At 37.7% G+C, this 17,701-nt stretch overlaps 1 long non-coding RNA gene across 1 annotated transcript; it reads right to left on the bottom strand.

The window, feature by feature from the left end:
- Positions 1-14,564: 14,564 nt before the first annotated feature.
- On the bottom strand, positions 14,565-16,533 carry LOC110697874. Its single transcript, XR_002506599.1, has 3 exons — positions 16,383-16,533; positions 16,096-16,226; positions 14,565-14,940 (listed from the first exon to the last, which is right to left on the bottom strand). It is a non-coding gene; the product is annotated as an uncharacterized LOC110697874 (long non-coding RNA).
- Between the last annotated feature and the right edge of the window lie 1,168 nt (positions 16,534-17,701).

The raw sequence follows: 17,701 nt of genomic DNA, 5'->3' as shown, positions 1-17,701 counted from the left end.
GGTATCATCAGATCTTCATGCACCCCAACGACCGAGCAAAAACGGCATTCGTTACTAACGCCGGGGCGTACAACTACAAAATGATGCCCTTCGGATTGAAAAATGTTGGGGCAACATATCAAAGGCTGGTTAATTAGGTCTTCGCCGAGCAAAAGCAAAGAGGACAAGGACCATATCGCGGACTTGGCCGAAACCTTCGCCACCCTTAGAAAACACCAAATGAAGCTAAATCCGAAAAAGTGTGTCTTCGGCGTGAAGTCAGGCAAGTTCCTAAGCTTCATGGTCAGCAAAAAGGGGATTGATGCCAATCCTGCCAAAGTACAGGCAGCGGCCGATCTTCCCGAGCCAAAAACAAAGAGAGATATTCAGCGCTTCACTAGGAGAATGGCAGCCCTGACCAGGTTCACCTCCAGAGCCTTAAACAAGGGGTTACCGTTCTTCAAATCGCTAAAACTCCCAAAAACTAAAGAGCTCATGTGGGAAGATGAGCAAAAAGAAGCCTTCAAGCAGCCCCGTGAGCACCTGGCTCAACTCCCAACGCTGGTTCGCCCAGCCGAAGGAGAAACTTTGTACTTATATGTGGCAGTTAGCCCTGCCACCATAAGCGCGATTCTGCTAAAGTAAGAAGACAAAGTCCGGAAGCCGATCTACTTCGTCAGCCACACTCTGACGGATGCCGAGACCCGCTAACCCCTACTCAAAAAAGTTGCCTATGCAGTAGTGGTAGCCCCTCGGAAACTAAGGCCCTATTTTGATTGTCACCAAATATTGGTCTTAATTGATCAGCCGCTGGAAAAAGTCCTCAGCAAAGTGGAAAAATCTGGTAGGCTGGCAAAGTAGGCCTTCGAACTCACTAAATTCAGCATCAGCTACCAAGCTGAGGACAACTATCAAGACACAAGTTCTAGCGGACTTTCTGGCCGAATGTTCGTACCAGGAAACGCTAGATGAAGAAAAGAATACCTGGACTGTTTTTTCGAATGAATCCTCCACCGTAAATAGTTTGGGGGCGGGGGTATTACTTACCTCGCCTGAAGACAGGTCCTTCACGTATGTACTCAAATTTTCATTCCGAGCTTCGAACAACGAAGCAGAATATGAAGCAGCGATTGCTGGCCTAGAGTTGTGCATATCGTTGGAAGCCGAGCATGTCTGCCTGAAAACAAATTCTCAGCTCGTCACAAATCAGATCTGAGGCGAGTACGAGGCGAAAGAACCCTCGTTGATTGCTTACCTCGCAAAAATCAAAACGATAATTGCGAGGCTGAGAACTTTTGAAGTTGAGCTGATCCCAAGGGGTCAGAACGCACAAGCCAAAGCACTCTCCAAACTAGCCAGTTCAACTTTAACCGAGCTGAAGCGATATGTTTATGTGGAGGTGCAGCGGGAAAGAAGTGTCAACGAAGCCCCTGAAATCTGCTGCGTCGCACATCAACCGAGTTGGATGGATCCTATCCTAGCTTACAAACTTTGGGGATAAATTCTTGAAGGCAGAATCTTAGCCTCCAAACTGAAGCAAATCAGCTCAAGATTCATCGTCTTTAGGGGAGAGCTGCTGAAAAAATCCTTCTCAGCCCTACTGCTGAAATGTATGGGACCAACGGATGCCGACTACATCCTTCGGGAGATCCACCTCGGTATCTGCGGGAACCACATCGGGGGGGGGAGAACTTCGGCCCACAAGGCATTAAGAGCAAGTTATTACTGGCCCACCATAATCTTAGATGTTAAGGAGCTGGTCAGAAAATGCGAAAAATGTCAAAGTTTCGCACTAGTTATCCATCAGCCAGCTCGAGATCTCCAGCCGATTCTGAATCCTCTTCCATTTGCTCAATAGGGTGGATATTTTGGGGTCGTTTCCTAATGCTCCTTACTAAAAAAGATAGCTGATAGTCGGCATTGACTATTTCAGCAAATGGATCGAGGCCGAGGCAGCCTCGAACATCACAGAGCAAACTGTCCGGAAATTTATCTGGAGAATATAATCACTCGCTTCAGAATTCCGAAGGTCTTTGTCTTCGATCATGGGAGACAATTCGACGATCTACCGCTGAGGCAGTACACTAACCAATTCGGCATCAAGTTGGCCTACTCTGCGGTTTTCCATCCGCAAAGTAACGGTCAAGTCGAAGCAGCAAACAAGTAGATTCTCAACGCACTTAAGAAGAGGGTTGAGGATAAAAAATCCAAGTGGATAGAGGAACTCACAGGAACCCTCTGGTCTCTTCGAACAACCGAAAAAGATGCTACGGTGCATTCGCTATTTGAGCTGGTGTATGGATTCAAAGCTGTCCTTCCATTGGAAATCGACACAAAAAGTCTGCGGGTGCACCACTTCTCAGCCGAAGAAAATGAACAACTCATGAAAGAACCACTCGATTTTCTGGATGAGGTCAGAGATTTGGCCCGAGACAGAATGGCTGCATACAAACAAAGAATGAGCAAGTTCTACAACTGAAGGGTCAATGAAAGGCCACTCAAGATTGGGGACTTGGTTCTTCAAAATTCTGCAGCAGTGCAAAAAAGCCGCATTCATGGGAAGCTCTCAGCTAGTTGGGAGGGACTCTATGGAATTTATGATGAACTTCAACCTAAAACCTACCGACTTTGTCAGTTGGATGGAATCGAGCTGAAGAACCACTGGAACGCTGATGTACTGAAAAAATATCATGTGTAAGCCCTTCAGGGAAGAACAATCTATGTAAGTACATCTTTTGAAATTAATGAAAGGTCACTGAGCCACCATTCTTGTTAATTTTGCATGTTTCTATTTTCTGTCTTCTAAGTTTTTTGAAAAAGGTTTTCCTTCGGCATTGTCCGAAGTATAGCCCAACAGTGGCACTGTACTTCAGATTACCGCCAAACCTGCCCAACAGGGAACAATGATTTCACAACTGAAGGCACGGTACTTCGAACAAGTCAGTTCCTTGGGGCAAAGAGATCGTGGACAAATCTGAAGCATAGCCAATCATTGGCATTGTGCTTTAGAGAAGTTATATCTGAAGCATTGCCAAACACTAGCACTGTGCCTTAGATAGTCATTCCCTCGAAAAATTTCAAGGATCGAGAGAATATTTCTCTCGGAGTCTAAGACTACTGAGCAGTGAACTCATAGATTCTTATAAAAAAAAAACAAAAACAAAAAAAAAAAAAAAAAAAAGAAGAAGAGAAAAGAAAAATGACAGAAACTTCAAATATTTTGCTAAATAGTACAGGGCAAAACAAAGCAAGACTTCTTCTGTGCGAGTAAAATCAAGCAAACATCTTAGAAATCAGAATGTTAAAACTTTAGATTTCTAGGGGGCAAGAAGCACTCAACAACCCCATTCTTCCAACAAGTTGAGGACCAGACAAGTCCAAGCCGAAGCTCAACACTTAGACGAATTTTGCAAAAATTTACAAAAAAGCAAGCAAAGAACTAAGTAAAAGGGCAGGACAACCGGAAAGGAAAGCAGTGCATTTAAAGAAAGCAAATCATGCTTGGGATACTAAACTACATCAAATCAAGTTCAGGAAACTCAAGAAACCAAATACTAATCGCCAGCCGTCCATAAGACGGATAAAAGCAGCTGCTGAACTAAGTACAACTACTCAAAAACTAAATAAAGAGTTTGTACATTAAGGCAAGCTGAAGCAAAACGGTCCAAAAGACAAAAACAGATGCGACACATATTCTAAAATTAAGAGCAAGTTGACCCGGAAGACTCTGTAGATGACTGCCCAAGTTCCTATGCTTCTGCAATTCGCAGGACCAGGCTGAGGAGCAATTGCATCTTGGCCACTTGAAGCTTCAGCACCAGCAGAGGATGAGGCAAGAGATTTCTCAGACTCTTTCTTCTGAGTTGCTTCCTTCTCTTTCTTTTCAGCTTCTTCTCCTTCTCGAGCCTCAGCTTCAGCCTGGCGAGTCAAGAAATCAATCTCAGCTTGACTGGCTGTGGTCAGGTGAACATCCTTTTCATCTGAAGCCCAGACCTCCACTTAATCCCAGTCAATGTTAGGATCTGCGTGGAATGCCAGACGCCGAGCCACATTGAATCTATTCTCATAACCCTCGTCATATTCGGTTTGGGTGTAGATTCGGACTGCCAGTAGCTTCTGAGCTTTCTCGAGCTCGGTCTGGGCAGCCTTCTCCTTCAGCAAATCCTAAGCTTCCTTGAGCTCGTCTTGAGACTTGGAGGACTCCACTTGTTTGGTGTTCAGCTCGTTCTGAGGCCGCTGAATCTCATTTTGTCAGCTCAGTCTGCCTTCTCAGCGACTCCTCTCCGGAAGCTATTGATCTTTATTTGAAACTACTCAACCATCATCCGCTGAGTTTCCTTTTACTGCTGCTGGATCTCCTTGATTCGAGATTCGAGGCCAGGGATGTCCTCAGCCCCATACTTCTTCAGCAACTTGAACCCCTCATCCAAAACAAGGAATATGTACTTCTCCAAGTTCTAGACCATGGTCTCCGAGGCTTCCCTCGCTGCAGTAGCTTCTTTCTCAGCAGCTTTGGCCTTGAGTTCAGCAAGACTAGCTCGACCTTCGGCGTCCTCTTGTTTAAACCTTAGCTCCTCGTTCATCTCCACAGCCAGAGTGTGGTTCTGCACAGCCTGCAGAGGTAAACAAATTGGTCAGCCGAAGCATAACAATTACAAAAAATAAAAAAATTAAAAAATTAAAAAAAAAAAGAAGGAGAAAAAGAAGCTGGAGTAAAATGTGTAAGCGCCAAGCGCCTTACCTGCGTAAGCAGCTTCTGAGTTTCAACGAAGGCATCTGGAACCCTCACAGAAGGCTCGACTATCCCAGTTTTAGCTCGGAGGGACCAAATCCTTGCCTTCTCCAGTTCAGACCTGCTCGACAGGTCGCCGAAGAAGGCCACGACCGAGTCTCGGTGCGATTAGAGAATCTCCCTCGTGCTATTAGGAACATGGAGAAGAGGGGCTGAAGTGAAGCCCATGTCAGCAGATTGGAAGGTCTTGAAAGACTAGTTTAGCGAAGCTGAAGGCATTTCCTCGGTTTCTCTCTCGGCCTTAGCATTCTTCTTCAAGCCCTTATCATCAAAATCCTCTGGTTCCTCGCCCAAAACCTTCACATCATCCTCAGGTTAATGCAGCAAAAGAGCATCAGTTTCCCTCTGAATATCGTCAGTGAAAGGTCCTTCCCGAGGCAGGGACAATTTTAAGCGCAAAGGAGGAGTCTTCTCTCTGGCAATCCCCTGAACGCTGACCAATGGTTCAGGAGGAGGAGTTTTTTGTTGAACCTCTTCTTCGGCGGGAGTCTTTGGAGGAGGAGTTTTCTCCTTGGTCTCTTCTATCTTCTCCTTATCTAGCCGAGGCTTCTTCGCCGGAACAAGAGCAGCTTGAAATTGCCCCGACATGATAACAACTCAACTCTTCTAGACATTTATTCAACTGAGGATTACTCTAGGACAGTTTCAGCAGGCTTTCTCTCGTCCCTTTCTTCTTCGTCAGACTGCAGAAGAAGGAACAAGGGGGGCAAGGAGCCATATAAGTACAAAAAAAAAAAACGAACAAACAAGTCGAGTTTGAAAGTTTACCGAATTTTTGAGCAGACGCTCGTCTTCGTCTTCACTTCCTTTAACTCCTGGAGCAGCTGTTTTAGCTCGCTCGGCAATAGGAGCTGAAGTCCCAGCAGCAGAGACACGAGCTGCAGCAGCTTGTTCCTCGGCAGTCAGAACAAAGAATGGGTCACTCTTCTTCCACCAAGGTTTCTGTTGCTGATACTCATCTGTGCTGACTATCTGAAACCACTTCTCGTGCAAGCTAAGAGGTCGATCCTTCGAATCAGTGATCTACATAGTATTGGTGATCGGATTCCTCTACTGAGTGATCTTGAGTACCTCGTAATCGATGCCCGAGTTCTCTTCGTACAACACTGAAAAAACAAAACAACAGTTAGCTTCGGCGAAGAAAACAAACATCGAAGAACAAAAGAAATAAAAGATAGTCCTCGGCTGTAATCCCCCGAAATGTTATTTTATTTATAATATTTATTTGTATTTTTCCAGAATTTAATTTTAAAAGTTTCAAATTACTAATTGGGTCAAAAAAATATTTTAGGCTAAATTATTTAATGAACCTATATCCTACAACCCATTATCATAAAAACAAAGCCTAACCCATTTGTTTATTTAATTGTCTCGTTATTTTCATGAGGCCCAATTCTACCCTACAGTTCTCCTATATACCCCATGAACCCCCAAATTTTCCCCCACACAAAAGGTTAGTCTTTATTTATTTTCCTTTGTTTTCTTTATTTTATTTTCCCTTCATTTTTTCTTTTTTTTTTATTTTTTTTTTCCTTTTCTTCTTCTCTTTTTCTTTCTTCCTTCCTTCTTATTTTTGCCCTAATCCTTCATTATTTTGATGATTATTTTTATGATATTGTTGATTGATTTTAATGGTTTAATCATGTGATAATTTATCTTAAATTATGATTTTTATGAATCTTATTATACACTTTAAAATTTCAGAAATTTTGTTCAAAAAATTAGGGCTTAAAAATGTTAGTTTTCATGTTTTGGGGTTTTAAACTGTGTTCTACCTGTTATTTAATTAAAGCATGATTATATTGTAATTCTACTATGATCATGATGATGTTTAATTCAAAAACAAATTATCAGTTTTCCGTAAACAACTTTGATCTCCGTTCTTAATTATTTTTTTATCACGTTTTAATCACGTTTAAATTCTAACTCGTCCGATTTTTACAAAAAAAAAAATAGTGTTTTTCATGTGTAAACAATGTTTTAAGCAAAACTCACTACCGAGTACCACCCTCTCGTGGCCAAATTCAACCTCTAAGTATGGTTTTTGGGCGGTTGTTGATTTTTAATGAAGGTTTAATGTTTAAAATAAATTTTCAGATTTTTATAAAGCTCTAAACTTGCTATAAATTCATAAATAAGTATGTATTTTAAGGTTTTTATGCAGGAAATTCTAAGAATAATATATAAGCTTTTAATTCTAGCAAAAAGGAAGGTTTTAAAGTGTTGTTTAATTGAATTTTGAAGGTTTGATTGAGCCGTTATGAAACTAATTGAATTCTAATTATATATTTCAAGTTTAGATTGTTGTATTCATACATTCTACTATTAAAATAAATTTTCAGGTTTTTAATCTTGGTTTTAAAGATTTTAAATCATGGTTTTATGATGGAGTTTTAGGTTTTTAACATACTAACATACTATATAATGATTATTTCAAGTAGAGATGTTTATGAGGTTGTTTTATAATCTTAAACTAAATTTCCAGATTATAATCCTTACTTTAAAGTTGCTGGAATTTTTTGTTATAAGCTATATTTTCATGATTTTAACATATAAACTTATAGTTGAATTATTGAATTATTAACTTAGACTATTATGAGTAATTTAAAAGCATCATTTCAATGGTTTAAGGGGTTTTAAAGTAAGTTAGTATTGCTGTAAATTATATTGCTTTGGTATTGATTGAATTATTATTGTTTGGCTTAGGAGAGGACTTTGTAGAAGGCGATTTCTAGTTCCTAAAGTGGCCAACCAACTCGTTTACTCAAGGTACGTACAAGGATACGAAAACCTTGACTTTAGGAGCATGATATGTTTAAGGACTTGGAAAACTTAGAATCATGTTAGGAAACTTGTAGATTGGTTGAAATTGTTTGGTAGTGAGTTTAATTGATTATTAATGTGATGATTGGTTTGATTCATGTATGAGAAATGCGTATTAATTTTTCTTGTAAGTATTATGTATGCAATAACTTGCAAGGTGAGCTTAGAGACAAAGGTACAAGAATATATGAAATGAATTATTATATTACTCTTTCATGATTATTGAAATGGAATGAGTAAAGGGAGATTTAAAGTCTTATGAGACGAGGTTGAGGATTGAGGTGCCTTATGCATGCACTTAAGGTGTTTATACACCGAGGTAGTTAAAGGATTCAATACTAAATATTGTTTGTCACTAATAAATCAAGAATTGAATTGGAAATTTGAATTGTTTGAATGATTGATGTATGATTGGGTGTATTGTTTTGCATTTTAGTCATCATCAAGTTTAAACTGGTAAATCACGTAAAGTGCAAGAAGGATGAGCAATAAAACTCTGGATTTGTGCACATCTAGAGTAATGACAAACAGGGGTTGGGGTACACGGGGTATTAGCCGTGTACTTTCTAGAGGTTGTATGATCTACGAGTCTCTTGTTTATAAATGCTTTTTAAAACTATAAGGAGTTAGATGAGATCTCATACTAGCTATGGTCACGGAGTCGCGCCCGTATGCCATTGGATGTTTATTGATGTTTCCGAAAGGAGGCATGGGGGTTTTTCTTTTATTGATGTTCCGAAATGTAGCATGGGGAGACAACCTTGTCTATTGCTTATTCCAATCAATGAATGTATGAAATGAATTATTGTTAGTAATTAGTGAAGTCTTAGTAATGTTAACAGTTGAAGCGTGTGTTTGAGTCAATAATTAAATTGTGTGTGCTGATTGATTTTAGTAACATTTTAAGGATTCTTTGTTATAATTTGTAGCTTGTATGTACTCAGCGTTACTGATTGCGTGCTTTTGTGTGTCTCTTTCCTGGTCATGGCCTTCGCCTTTTTAATGACCTTGTAATGATCCAATTTTTACACTTGTAATTTTGGGGAGCAGATTAATCACAGATTTATACATAATCAGAACTTGCATCAAGGTGGTGGGATTTTGAGTGGAGTGTTGGATGTTTCTACAGTATATTTCATTTCATAAGTTTGGATTTAATTAAACTTTTGTTTGATTTATTTACTACTTTTATTGGTTTTGAATAAGGGCCTTAATGGTTCCAACTTGTAAGACTATTTTGATCTTTGGTTTTGAAACTTATTGATAACTGAGTTAGTTTTTCCGCTGCTAAATTCTCAATTAGCCTTAACGTTTGAACACGTGATGGTAGCACGCCAGTAATTCTCTTGCAGATTGTTAAAGGTATTTACAGGTTTTTAAAGAGAGAATTATTGGGGTGTTACATCGGCCCCAGCCGAGCTCCTTATTACCGCCTTGGTATCTTCGGCTGAGGCCGACGACAGCAACCATCTTCTCTTGGAAGATGTAATGGCTACATGGTAGCCAAGTAGTAGGGACAGTCTTCATTCGGCCATCAGCCCCGCGTACGGTGGACCAGCCAAAATGTTCCATTTGCTTCAAGTCCGCCTCTGAGAACTCATCAGGACCAACGCTGGCCATTTCGGGATCAGGCTGCCTTAGATACCTCGGCGCACCGAAGTAGTTTGGGTGTTCGTCGTCCTGGGGTGCCCTTACCCAGATCCATTGACCCCTCTAGTCCTTGTCCTAGTTGTCATTCGGCCAAACCGAAAGGTAGCCTTTTTCATCCTCAATCTGCCACCAACCAGGACCATGGTGCTTGTTGGCCTGGACATTCGGGACTAGCTTATGCATGCAACAGAAGCAATGGACGCTTGGCGTAAGCCTGAAAAACAAACACACCCAAAGATACGACATCAGTCTTCGGATGCTCACAGGGGTTACCCATTTAGCACCAAAGTTACAAAAGAGTGAAGTGGGAACCGAAGCCCATACTGCAACTGACGGGAGTAAACCCCAATGTAGCCTGGTGGGGGACGGCGAATCCTTTCATCCGAAGAGGGCATTCGGCACCAATACCCATCTTCCTCCATAATTCCGTAGCAAATCTCAATTTGCTCGACAAAGTAGAACTCAACATCGTTCCCAATCCACTAGCTAATAGGGGGAGACGACATAATGCCCGCGTTCGCCACCCGGTCTAGCCATTCCCTTTCCTTAGGAGGCAGAGGCCTAGATGCTGAAGCCACGCTTTGGCCGAAGGTGCTAGCCGATCCGGAAGCCCGAGGTTGCTAAATACGAAATTAGCGAGAAAAAGGAAATTCGAAATTAGCGAGCTTCGGATTTAGCAGCTTCGGATTGCTAAATACGAGTGAAAAAAAAGGGTTTAGCAGCGATGATTAGCGAGAAGAAATTCGAAATTAGCAAAAGGAAATCAGGAGAGAATGTGGGACGAGTGGCTTAAATACCTTCCAGAAACGGAATATTGGGAGTCTGCATCACTAACTCCACTTCAATGCTCCACCTTTCCCTCTTCTTCTCTGATTAACCGCCCACTAAACCATCCAAATTCCCAATTAACTCCAAACTGCCGTTATTGCCTCAATAACCACAATGAATTAAATATTAATTAATCATTTGCTTCTCTCCATTTTGCAAGTCAAACCCCAACTTGTCAAACTTTAATTGGGCCGATCCACAAATGATTCAATTACAAAGCCCAAAAGAAGGTTCAACTCTCCTAATACACGCTAAGTTAGTCAAAGGTCCGCTCAACATGGCAAGCCCATTTGACCTCAAGGCCCAATTTATCCATTTGAGTAAGGTATAAAAGCCTTGACTTCTCTTTCTCTCAACTCATACACTTCAAGCCTCAAGCATTAACTCTCTTGCATAGTTTTCTCTCTCTAAACACTGTACTGACTTCGGCATCGGAGGGGCCTTCCTCGGCACAACCCCCGAGGCCAGTTTACTTGTGTTCGCTGTGCAGGAAACCCTTGTCCCAATCATCACTTAGGCTGAGTCCAGTCTTCATCCCACTAGAAAGGTCCAAACGAAGGACCTATTGTTTTCACACGAAACAAAAAATAATGCTCATGTATGCAAATGTCAATGCTCACTTTACCATCCTGAAAAAACCGAAACATATGTCATACTTCAGGATGAGAGCTCTAGTAGATCTCTTTATAAAATCAGCTAAAGAAGATGAACATGTTTTGTAGTCTGTTAGAAGCGAACTTTGAAATCAGATTCTGGTTTCTGCCTTTAATGAGTATTATGTATACTAATAAGGCCTTATATGTTTTGTCAGAAATCAGCAGCAGGATTTACTGAGACTGAACATTAGCACGATGCTAAGGTACTTTTAACTTTTCATTATCTACAAATCTAAAAGATTTGGGTTTGGTACAATGCACACTTCTAATGTGATTAAGGTAGACTTAATCTGAAATGAAATCCGACATGGAAAACCCGAGTAATATAAGGTGCATTCATCTAGAAGATGCAGCTGAATACGGTTGAGGTTGACTAGTGATCACATCTAAAAGAGTATAACAGGTGATAAAAGTAAAAGAGGAATCAAGGCCATGCTGCAAGCACATGAAGGAATTTGAGGCAGAATAAAATACAATGCAAGTAGCTCTATGCTTAGTGAAGGGCCACTTAATTCGAAGGGTAACTCGACTGCTGATCAGAGATGGTGATACATGTTATGAACCCTTTTTTCCTACTGCTTTTGTCGAAAATGAGAATTGACAAGAAGATGACATAACATACAGAGGAATAAATGCTGACTTGAGATAGTTGTACATTGTCAGTACGGAATGGAATGTCAACTATACGAAATTCAAGATGAGTCTAGACTCTGAAGGCTTTCAAGCTGGCCTGTTGGAATCATTCAGCCTGTAGCTTTTTTCCACACACTGCGAAAATTCGATATCTTGACTCTTCTATTACAACATAGTCTACGTTCCTGCAATGTCTTATTAAGGCTATGAGACGAGTTTACTATAACTTATTACAAAGTAGGATGATAGACATACACCACAAACAAAATCAACAAAACGGCGACTTGACTCTTGAGATAGGTACATTGTACAAAATGGAATGTCAACTACTTTAGCAATTGGGTCTGGAAAATTGAGCAAGCTTGGCTCCTAAATCATGCAGGATGTTGCTCTTGCTGTAGCTTCACAAAAACTCTATCGAATTCGGAATCTTGGCCATGATTCTATTTCATTCCCGGTGATACAAGTCTCGGAGATTTTTTAACTCTTGTAGGGAAAAACCATTGTAACGCAGGAATATAAAATTAATCATATTATGAGTATACAAAGTTCATGTCATAATTGACTATGTATGCCATTCTAATTTAACAAAAAAACGTGTTACTACATGTGATCTATTTTCACGACTTAAACTTTTCTACACTACTAGAAAGTAGAAACTCTTAAGCACAAGAATAGTGGCGGATGTAGGATTTTTATCATAAGGTATCAATATTTTAACGTAGATATATTAAACATATTTAAAGTAAATAATAAAAGGAGTTTGATGGTTCAACGAGGCGTTGAAAGACAAGTAGATTAATATAATATATCATCTAGTCATTTTTGAGGTTTAGGACAACATATGACATTTATAACTTCTCCGCCATTGGTTAGCTTTAATCTGAAGTCATCATTAATATATGAAAAGAAGCGATTTTCTGGGATAATGTTAAAACAAAATTAAATTTCTCTTGTACACTGGTTTTAAATCAAATCCTCAAAGTACTCTCTAAGTAGGATCGTTCTTAACTGTCTTTTTTAATGTATACTTTGTATATGTTTGGGTGCTAAAATGAACTTCATTTTGGACCTTAAATTCTCAAAGGGTTCTCAAACCAATAAGCCAAATATGTATATTGGCTCCTAATTCAATCAAGCCTCTCTAAGGGCCCATGCGCTCAAAGCCTACTACGCGTCATAGCCCGCATTATTTACTACCCCATGAGTATAATTAGTCTAATTTCCACCTTACTAAAGTATCTATTATTAGTCTCAAGCACAAAATTGCATAGTATTTAATATTCCCTCTTTTTATTAAAATACTGACTTAGACATCAGAGGGGCATTCATCGGCAAACCTTCTAGGCCATTTAATACACTCTGTTGTACGTGAAAGAAATTCTCAGCCTAGAGACTTTTGGACCGAGCTCGCCTTCAGCTCATTTGACTAGGGACATTCTTTAGTCCACATTTGTTTTAGCCGAAACAATATAACTATTTCTACTTTTGTTCAACTTAAAATCATATAGTTTTAAAATCAATAGTGGCTTAAGAAAGTTAACGACAAAGAGACCCGACTTTATTAATAATCGGTAACTTTTCGCAAGTACAAAAAATTTGTTTATGTAAAAAGCAGAGAAGAGATGTCCATCTATATAATAATTTCATAGTTTATTTTGTCAACTTTTAACCACAACTATTCAAATCTTAGTTCCTCAAATTCTAAACAACCTATATATATATATATATATATATATATATATATATATATATAATAAATAAATAAATAAATAAATAAAAATAACAATAAAAAAAACTATTTATCCGACTCTTTGTTTAGGGTTTAATATTTATTGGTTGTTAAGTCAAAAATAGTCTGCTTTCTTTGGGAATTCGACTATTTCTAACCCATTCTCTTTGTATCTCTTTAAATTTTCATTGTTAATCAATAAATCAACATGAGTAGTGTAGATGTACCAGTCTCTCTATGGTGGGGTTGTTGGTTGTTATTGTAGTGTTTTGTTCTTACTTAAGTAATTATTGTGGATTAGAGTCTATAAAAAAAATTTCTATCTTCTTCTGCCCTATAATTGATTTAATTTGTTGGTATGAAATCATGTAGTATTATTAGACTATCTCTCTGAAAATGGTTGTATATTCTAGTGAAGTGTGCAAGAGATGTAATACAATCCAAGATATATTCAACAATCGTGGCTTCAGTGACGAAAACTTTTGTTTGATTTGTTTTTATGTATTATTTGTTGAATAAATTTATATTTCATCTGTATATGCAGGCTTTTTATTAATAAATAGGTCTTTTTTAAGAAAAAAACATACCTAAACGAGTTATCCGTGAACCTTAAAAATTCGAGTATTAAGTTGTTTGAGATGCACCATACATGCTCGTTGATTAAACAAGCTTGAAATTTTTTTTTGACCCCATTTGTTTATGAACGATTTAAACAAGCTTTGAGCAAGTTTGTTCACGAGCTATTGGCACTTCGTACACTAATGCCTTCCATTGTTTTAAACTCACATTCATCCCGCAATATACGCAGGGATCCTCATAGATGCTACAATCACAAAGATAATTACGTTGAGAAATCCGCAAACATATATTTTTAGATCAACAACCTCAATCCAAGCATCTAATTTCCATCTAATTGTTTACATACATTATATATATATATATATATATATATATATATATATATATATATATATATACGGGGAGGTTCCGCTAAAAACAGAGCTTATGGTGAAAACTAAAAACAAGCAATCTTAGCCATTCATTACTAGCACAAAAGATCAGACGGTTCTAAAGCCCTAAGATCATTCCAACCTTACATATAATTAATTCAACTGTTTTAAAGGTTTTTTTTTTTTTTTTTTTTTTTTTTTTTTTTTTTGACAAACGCAACGTTTTAAAGGTCACTACATGCTAAAATAAGGTAACTTTATCTAAATTGACGATATTTACATAAAGTCACTATATATAAAAATAACGTAACTATATACAAAAATAGGATAGCTATATAAATTTTGATCATATTTACATAAAGGTCACTATATACAAAAATAAGATAACTATATCAATTTTTAGAATATTTACTTAGAGGTCACTATATACAAAAATAGGGTAACTATATCAATTTTGAGCATATTTACATAAAGGTCACTATATACAAAAATAAGGTAACTATATCAATTTTGACCACATTTATACAGAGGCCACTATATATAAAAATAACGAAGGTCACTATATATAAAAATAAGGTAATTATATAAATTTTGACAACATTGACCATATTTATATAGATGTCACTATTTACAAAAGTAAGGTAACTATCATCAGATAACTTCTCCTTCTCCGGCCTCCTTGTCATCAGATAACTTCTCCTGCTGCTCCTTATCATAAGATAATTTCTGCTGCTCCTCCTTGTCACCACCAAAGGAGTAGTCCACTGGCTCCAAACCCGACAGTCAAAGCTCATCAAACGGACAAACTTTCCTGCTTCACAGTCAGTCATCACCTGTTAGATAGCAGCCAGATTTTGGTAACATTGTAATAGTACCCTCCCTGCCACAGAACTTGCACTGAAATAATGAAAGGGTGATTGATTAGCAACAAGCCAAAAACACAATGTAACTATCACCATTACCAATGTAAGAAAATCCAAAATTTAGAAGGCAATAACACACAAAAAGCAACAGAATTTTAATAGCTGGAATGGAACAAAGTTAACAGCTCACAGAAATTTTATACATTGTAATATAATTCAGGCATCAAATGTCAATTAAGTGTAAACCAGAAAAATGCAGAAATGCAACACGTGATTCATACATATCAAAGCATCAAACACATTCTATAAGCTGCTGGACATTATTCAAGGCTTAGTCAATACAGATATAGCAACAACGTAAGCCATATATCACTTGAACGGGCACACTATTATTGAAAAAGATGGAATCAGTACAGCAAATGACTGAACAATAGATAAAAAAAAAAGAATTCTAAGAGCCAGAGCAGAAGTACTAGTACAACATCAATACACTATCATAAACCATTCCCCAAGTGCCAATACAAGGCCATCAATTGACATCCGGAAGAAACATATTAAACAAGTCCTAATTCCTAAGCAAATAATCCTAAGATAACAGAATTGCAGAAATTTCATACCAAACTTAAACGCTATATCATGTTGAACAGTTCAATAAATCAGACAGGTATCAAAACAACGAGGAGAAATTTCCAGTTTGCAACCCTGGTGTTCATAATCTTTAAAACATGTTCAATACTCCTGTAATGGATGAAGAAGCTTAAGGGGTATTCAACTCGCTTCTAGCAAATTGGCAAGGCTTCTAATGGAGCTTCTGCCATTAGTTCTAAACATATACTCCTATGACTAAGAAAATAAAAACATGTACTCCTATGATTTTCTAATTTACTCAAACCTAATTTACTCATTAGAAGATTAATTTTAGACCTAAGTAACACCTCAAATGTTGACAGTCAAATTACAAATTCAATAGAAATGAATAATTCAACTCTCGCAAAATTCAAGCAAACATGCTTTTCGGTCAAAATTAATCGACAAAATTAAAATATAAACAAAGACAATACAATATTCTGATGCACCAACATTTTTCATCATATGTACAATGGAAAAATTCAAATAAACATTAAAAAAATTCATCAATTATCAAAATTCAAATCGTTAAGCTAAAAAAATAACGGAAAAACACACTCACTCTTCCATAAGCGTTCTTCTCGAGGTCATTAGCAAGCAGATCAGCAATGTCTTTCCTCAAAAACTTCTCCGTCGCATTTCATTCGTCGGACAACTTTGATTCGAGTTCTCGTCTGCTTAATCAACGATTTACTGCAATTTCAATCCAAAAAAAACAAAACTCAAAATCAATGAAATGAATCAAAATCTAGCAAAAACGAGTTAAATTTGGTTGAAAAAGTGAAACAAAAATTACGAAATTAAGTACTCAAATCAAGCAAAATAACGAAATTAACACAAATAACTTACTTGATAATAGATTGTAGAGCTAAGAAATTGCTGAAAATCAAAGTAATTGAAGCTAGATTTGAATTAGTAGCATGAAATTGGTAGAAGAATTGGAAAAGTAGGAGAGAGAAAGTAGCAGAGAGAAAGTAGGAGAGAGAAAATAGAGGAGGAAAAAGTTACGTGCAAATGAAGGAGGAGAGAGAAATTGCTATCATTTTGCTTTAATTTGGGGGAAAAATCTGAACCGTTAGATGAGGGGTGAGTAATAGATCATAATCTACGGTAGAGATTGCATGTTTTCAGTTTTCAGTTTTAATCTTGTTTTCACGTGATCCACACTCTATATATATATATATATATATATATATATATATATATGTCCTCGTATCATATCCAAATTACGAACACTTTAACATGAAAATTAACCAATTAGATGTTTCATTATAAAAGTCATTTGTCAAAGAAATTATATTCCATGTCGCATAAGTTAACTCGTAAACATAATTACTAAATAGTGCAAATTTAACATTATAAGTTACTAAGCTCGAATATTATGTACATTATACATATGCCTCACCATAATATGCAAATGCATGAAGCATCATATATGATTATTAATTAGTTACTAAAGTATTATAATACCCTAATAGGTACAATATTATTATATGCAATTGGTTAGAAGCTAAACCCGGCTATATGTAAGTACTGCCTTAACTACTATCGGTTTTAAAAACAACCACTAATAATTACCGATCCCCATTCCAAACCCAAATGGCTCGAGCATCAATCAACCTTTGGGCTAGTTCTCCGCGAACTTGTAGGCTAATAACGTCGTTTGCACCACCAATAAAGTTCCCTCCAATGAAGATGGCCGGAACACTTGGTACGTGCCCCATCGTTCCTAGGGCATTTTCAACTTCTTGTCTATTCGATAGCTCGTTTAGCTCGTACACTATGGGATTTGCACCATAGCTTATAAATAGATGCTTCATAGAATGGCTCACTGGATCTGTACTATTCTTGCTAAATATAACCACCGGCTTTTCATCTACTAACGGCCTTAAGGTGTCCATGACTATCACAATGATCGAATTATGTCGATGCCTCACCTCGATCGATCTCTTTCTTTGTTTGAAGTGTTGGTGATATTTATTTGGATTAGGGCACCTTGGATATATATGTGCATAATATATAGGAGTTGAAAAAGGGTTCGTTGTTACAAACTTACAATATCATTGTCAAGGTTAAAATAAAAAAAATATGAGAGGGATGCTATTCTCGAAATTGTGAAGCTAGACAAAAGGAGCTTTTTTTAATGATTCTTATATTATGCCTTTGAC

This window comes from Chenopodium quinoa, unplaced genomic scaffold (assembly GCF_001683475.1).
Source record: "Chenopodium quinoa cultivar QQ74 unplaced genomic scaffold, ASM168347v1, whole genome shotgun sequence".
Taxonomy (NCBI): Eukaryota; Viridiplantae; Streptophyta; class Magnoliopsida; order Caryophyllales; family Amaranthaceae; genus Chenopodium; species Chenopodium quinoa.
The sequence above is the reverse complement of the archived record's forward strand: the minus strand, read 5'-3'. Positions and strand labels throughout refer to the sequence as shown.